Source organism: Cibotium barometz, chromosome 64 (assembly GCF_041138505.1).
Source record: "Cibotium barometz isolate CiBa-2024 chromosome 64, ASM4113850v1, whole genome shotgun sequence".
In the NCBI taxonomy this organism is placed as follows: Eukaryota; Viridiplantae; Streptophyta; class Polypodiopsida; order Cyatheales; family Cibotiaceae; genus Cibotium; species Cibotium barometz.
This window is the reverse complement of record NC_141109.1, coordinates 29,920,963-29,926,484: the sequence shown is the minus strand read 5'-3', so window position 1 is coordinate 29,926,484 and position 5,522 is coordinate 29,920,963. Positions and strand designations below refer to the sequence as shown.

At 49.3% G+C, this 5,522-nt stretch overlaps 1 pseudogene; it reads right to left on the bottom strand.

Annotated features, from left to right (window-relative positions):
• Nucleotides 1-4,335: 4,335 nt before the first annotated feature.
• Nucleotides 4,336-4,729, bottom strand: LOC147603509 (calmodulin-like; annotated as a pseudogene).
• Nucleotides 4,730-5,522: the final 793 nt, after the last annotated feature.

Sequence of the window (5,522 nt, the reverse complement as noted above, 5' to 3'; positions counted from 1 at the left end):
GTTAGAGCTAACCCTTGCCCCACTAGAGCATGTTCCCATGCTCCCATGTTAACATGCCTAGGGTTGGTTAGCCTCCTAGTATATGCACATAACACCCATCCTCTCATTGTGCCCTCCAAAAAGCTCCAATCCACCCTATCATAAGCTTTCTCAAAGTCTAGGAGCAGTCCTATGAGGTCTTATTGCCGCATCCTTGCCAAAGCTGTCACCTCCCTGAAGGTGAAATGTTGTCCAAAAGCCTTGATCTTGAACAAAGTCGGTCTGAGTGTCATGAATCAAGTCCGGGAGAAAGGGCTGCAGTCTCTTGTTGATGGCCTTGGCCAAGATCTTTTAGGCGGTCCCTAGAAGAGTGATGGGTCTCCACCAGTACTAGATCTCTAACACCCTCCTTGGGAATCAAGTGAATCAAGCCCTCTGAGAGCCTCTCTGGCATGGCATCTGTGAGCATAATCTCATTGAAGGTAGCTCAAAGCCCGCCTTCCATGAGGTCCTAGTGATTGAAGAAAGAAAGAGACTAGAAGCCTGTTTGCTCCCAGGCATTTTCCCTTGGGTAGTTCCGTATTGCCTCTGCCAACTCCTCTGTTGTGAATGGAGTTAGTAAGAGGGACATAAGAGAGGGGGGAACCACCTCTCTTTTTTGTCACCAGACCCAATGGGGCACTTGTGAGACGAGAGCAAAAGAAATTAGTGGTGATGGCTTTCACATGGGGGGGTCAAAAACAATAGCTCCATCCTAGCCATGCAGCCTACGAATACCATCTCTCCTCCTATGGGGGCCAGCTGTCTCAAAGAAATCTCCTATGACTCTGTCTCCAGCTTGGGTCCAGAATGAAGCTCTGGCATGGTATCTGTACTCCACCCTCCTTTCCTCAATGGATCTAATCTCCATGCGGGCAGTAGCAAGCTGACTCTCAATCCATGAACTATCTGGGGAACACTCCTAAAGTTGCTGTAGAGGATAGGCCCCTCCTCACACTCCACTCATGTTCCTGAAATCCCTCCAATCTACTTTGAGCTGCCTCCTTCAAGAAATTGCTGATCTCCCCTAGGCCAACATCTAGTGTGCACATAGCAGAACCTGAGGTAAAGTCGAGTCCCACCCAAATCTACTCTATCCTACTGCAGATCTCAGAGTCCTGAATGAAGTTGTCTGAAATCCTAGAGTTCGCATGCTTGTCATGCCTCCTAGGGACATAATAAATGGGGGGTGATCTGAAAAAGAAGTGCCTCCCGAGATACCAATAATGCCTCCATGTCTATAAGCCCACTCATCAACGTAGAAACTATCAAGTCTAGAAAGGTTGGGGCCGGTGCTCCTCCTATCCAATCTCGAGAAGTTGAGGCTCCCAGGGTTGTGCCCAAACTCTAGCCATGGATGACTCCGTCGGTCCTCACTAGAGGGAACTCACGGACTACTGACACAAACACTAGGATTGGGGGAAACAGAGCATAGGATGAGTCGACCTCACTGGCTAGACATGCAAGACCTATGCTCTACACTATCGACTATGCTCTCCGACCACCACCTAGCACCACAGTATCCCTACAAGCTTCTCACTCACACCACACACCACCATTGACCACTCACTCACCTCACTCATATAGAGAGAGTCAAAACACCACAAGAGCATAACACTGTACCCCAAAATACCGACGAAAAGAATGATACAAGGGAGACTGTGCTCCAATAGAGAGAATGTCATACACCAAAGAATGTGCTACAAGAGAATGTCCTTTTCGAGAGAATGTGGTACACGGTTGAGAGAGAGCTCCCCTTAACTCCTCCTTGGGTGACCTCCTCCAAGTCACAACCCTCATCATGTGTGGAGGGAAAATCTTCCATCGGGAAACGGAAGATGGTGCTCAAGAGGATCTTGCCTTGCCCTTGGGAAAGGGAGAGGGGTGTTGCCTCCCATGAGTACCATCAGAGTTGGCCCGTAAATAAGTGCCAGTGGTAGTCAGAGGACCCAATGGGTTGGAGATGTTGGAGGGCATCGGTGTGATGGCGGGTTGGAGCGATCCAAGGGTACCAGTGGTGACGACGATTGGAGGGCACTGGCGATGACGGCAGTCGGAGTGTTTGGAGGGCACCGGTGTGCTAATGGCGATCACAGTGGTCGCAGAAGGGATAGTGGGAGGCTCTTAGTGGAGTGTGGAGGATCTAGCTTCCTGTCCATAGGAGCCATCCACAGCTAAGACAAAATCTGGCTGTGGTAGCACATTCGTTGGTGTAGCACATTCTCTCTTGTAGAGCATTTTTTGTTGGAGCATAGTCTCTCTTGTATCATTCTTTTTGGCATTTTGGTATACAGTGTTACGCTCTTGTGGTGTTTTGTCTATCTCTATGTGTGAGTGAGTGGTCAGTGGTGGGTGTGGTCTCAGTGAGAGGCTTGTAGGGATACAGTGGTGCTAGGTGGTGGTGGTCGGAGAGTACGGTAGACAGTGTAGAGCATAGGTCTTGCATGTCTAGCCAGTGAGGTTGACTCATCCTCTCAGGGAAGTACACCCGCCAAGGATAAGTCGACCTCACTGGCTAGACATGCAAGACCTATGCTTTACACTGTCTACCATGCTCTCCGACCACCACCTAGCACTGTAGTATCCCTACAGGCCTCTCACTCACACCAAACCTACCACTGACCACTCACTCACCTCACTCATATAGAGAGATAGTCAAAACATCACAAGAGCGTAACACTGTACACCAAAATGCCGAAAAGAATGATACAAGAGAGACTGTGCCCCAATAGAGGGAATGTCATACACCAAAGAATGTGCTACAAGAGAATGTCCTCTCCGAGAGAATGTGGTACATAGTGGAGAGAGTGCTCCCCTTAACTCCTCCTTGGGTGTCCTCCTCCTCCAAGTCACAACTCTCATCATGTTGTGTGTGGAGAGAAGATCTTCCATCGAGAAAATGGGGATGGTGCTCAAGAGGATCTTGAAGAGTATCTCACCGTGCCTTGGGAAAGGCAGAGGGTTGTTACCTCCATGAGTACCATCGGAGTTGGCCATGCACATCATAAGTGCCATTGGTAGTTGGAGGACCCAATGGGTTGGAGATGAAGGGCACATCGGGGAGGGGATAGTGGGAGGGGATAGTGGGAGGCTCTTGGTGGAGTGTGGAGGACCTGGCTTCCTGTCCACAGGTCACCCACTACTACTCAATTCATCGTCCTTGGTGGAGTGTGGAGGACCTGGCTTCCTGTCCACAGGTCACCCACTACTACTCAATTCATCGTCCTCGGTGAATGCCACAGAAAAAACATGTGGTTCTCTGGCAAGCTAGACTTTGAGCAAAACATCTAGCAGGTGGGCTCCCAGGTATACCTCATGCAATGATCTTTCTAGGCAAATATGCAAATAATAAAAATGATTACACTGGGCTCTTGGGCAACTTCATCCAGAAAGCTAGTTGTGGAAAAAATGATTGAACTAAGAACTCCTTGGGCACTTCATCCAAAAAGCCATTTCTGTGTATTATCCCCCGAGCAAAGAATCAAGCAGAAACGTTACTCTTACACCAATAAAAGCACCAAACCAATGTAAACAATAATCACTAGAGCCACTTCGTCCGAGCAAAACTTCTGGCACAAAATCCAGGCATACAAAGATATAAAATGAAACATGGCCATGGCCAGTACATAAAAGATTCACTTTCTCATTAACAGAAAAGATTTGCTTCTCATTAACATAAAAGGTTTGCTTCTCCCAAGCATCATTAACATGTGCCAAGGTAGCCTCCAATATAACATTTACTTCAGGGTCAAGACTGTGCTTATAAACTGCCTACGGAGGTGGCCATACCAAGGGATTTGCAATCAAAGGGTTGAGAAGAGCTGCACATGCTGTGTTATGGTACTTCATAGCTCCTAAGCATCATTAGCATGTGCCAAGGAAGACTTCAACAAAACTTTTGCTTTAGGGTCAAGATTGCTCATAAACTTCCACAAAGGTGGCCATACAAGGGCTTTGCAATCAAAGGGTTGAGAAGATTTGCACATGCTGTGTTATGGTGGTACTTCATAGCGATGAAAAAAGGAGTGTGCCCTTGAGAGTTTCTCTGTAACATATTTGTGCCCCATGCTAGAAGCTCTGTTACACATTCAGTTGACCCACCTTGGACCGGGAAATGCAAATGCGTGCTCCCAAATCCAAGGCTACTTCAAGATTATCTAAGGCAGTGGAGGTTCCCATTGTTTGCAATGTAGTGCATGCAAGTCCTCCCACACGGGATGAATCATACATGAGGACATTAGCTCCCCCTTCCACCACAGCTCAATGCAACTCTTCCATGCTTGTAAGAAAACATCAATGGTGTCTGGTTGTGATGAATCAAGGCATCCACCATAGCCCCATTCTCCAAAAGCAACAAAGGCACATCTCATCCACCTCTTTATGAGTCAGCTTCTCACCAAGATTTGTCATTAAGTGACTAAGCTCTACTGTGCATAAATGGAGCCATTCTCATTAAGTTCCTCTTCAGAATTAGTGTCCATCTTTTGGGCCATGAGATTGAGAAACGCAAGAAAGTCGATGGTCCCATTTCCATCTACATCCACCTCGTTTTGATCATTTCTTGGAACTCAGCCTTTGTGGGGTTCTGGCCAAGCAAGTGCATCACAATTTCTAGTTCTTTTGTGGTGATGCAACAATCACCATCCTTGTCAAAGAGATTGAAGGCTCCCTTGAACTCGGCTATCTGCTCTCCTGTGAGCTGTTCGGCCATAGCGGGAGCTCCAAATTTAGGACTTGAGCTGGGGGGGTTGGTTGCACCACAGTTGTGCAAGAGAGAGAGAGGGAGAGGGGGTTCGGGTGAGGTCAGGGGGTTGAATGAGAGGGGAAGCGAGTGAGAGAGATTGGGTGGGGAGGGTTTGCACAAGAGAGAGCAGGAGAGGGAGAGGGTGGGTTGGGTGAGAGGGGGAGTGTGGGGGTTGGTGGGGAGTAACACAAGAGGGCCGGGTGAGAGGGGGAGAGAGTGGGTTTGCACCAGAGAGAGGAGAGGGGGAGTCGGGTGAGAGGGACAGTGTGGGGCTTGGTCGATGGGGGGGTCGGTGGTTGGGGAGTGACACGAGGGGGGGTTGGGTGAGAGGGAGAGAGGGTGGGGTCAGGTGAGAGGGGAAGTGGGGGACGGTTAGGGTGGCAAACGATGAGGAGGGGGGGGTCGGTGAGCTATCGGACGTTCTGTGTTCTGGTCAGGTATGTGCAGGCTATGGTGGGTGGTGGCGCCCGGAGAGAGAGAGAGAGATGCTCTCAACAAAGACATATAGTAATTCAACATTTAATGTGTAGCTCCTCCTCGTCTGTGCCATAGTCTCAGCTGCTGGGCAAAGATGAAGGGAGGAGGGAAAAGTTGCAAATAATCATGGTGCTTGCTGTGGACGAGAGAGAAGGAGGGGGGGTGACGGTGAGAGGGAGAGGGGGGCCGGTGAGTTGGCCACACGATAGAGAGAAGGAAAGGGGAGGGGTGGTCAGTGGAGCGATGGTGAAAGGGAGAGGGTGGGGTCGGGTGAGAGGGGGCG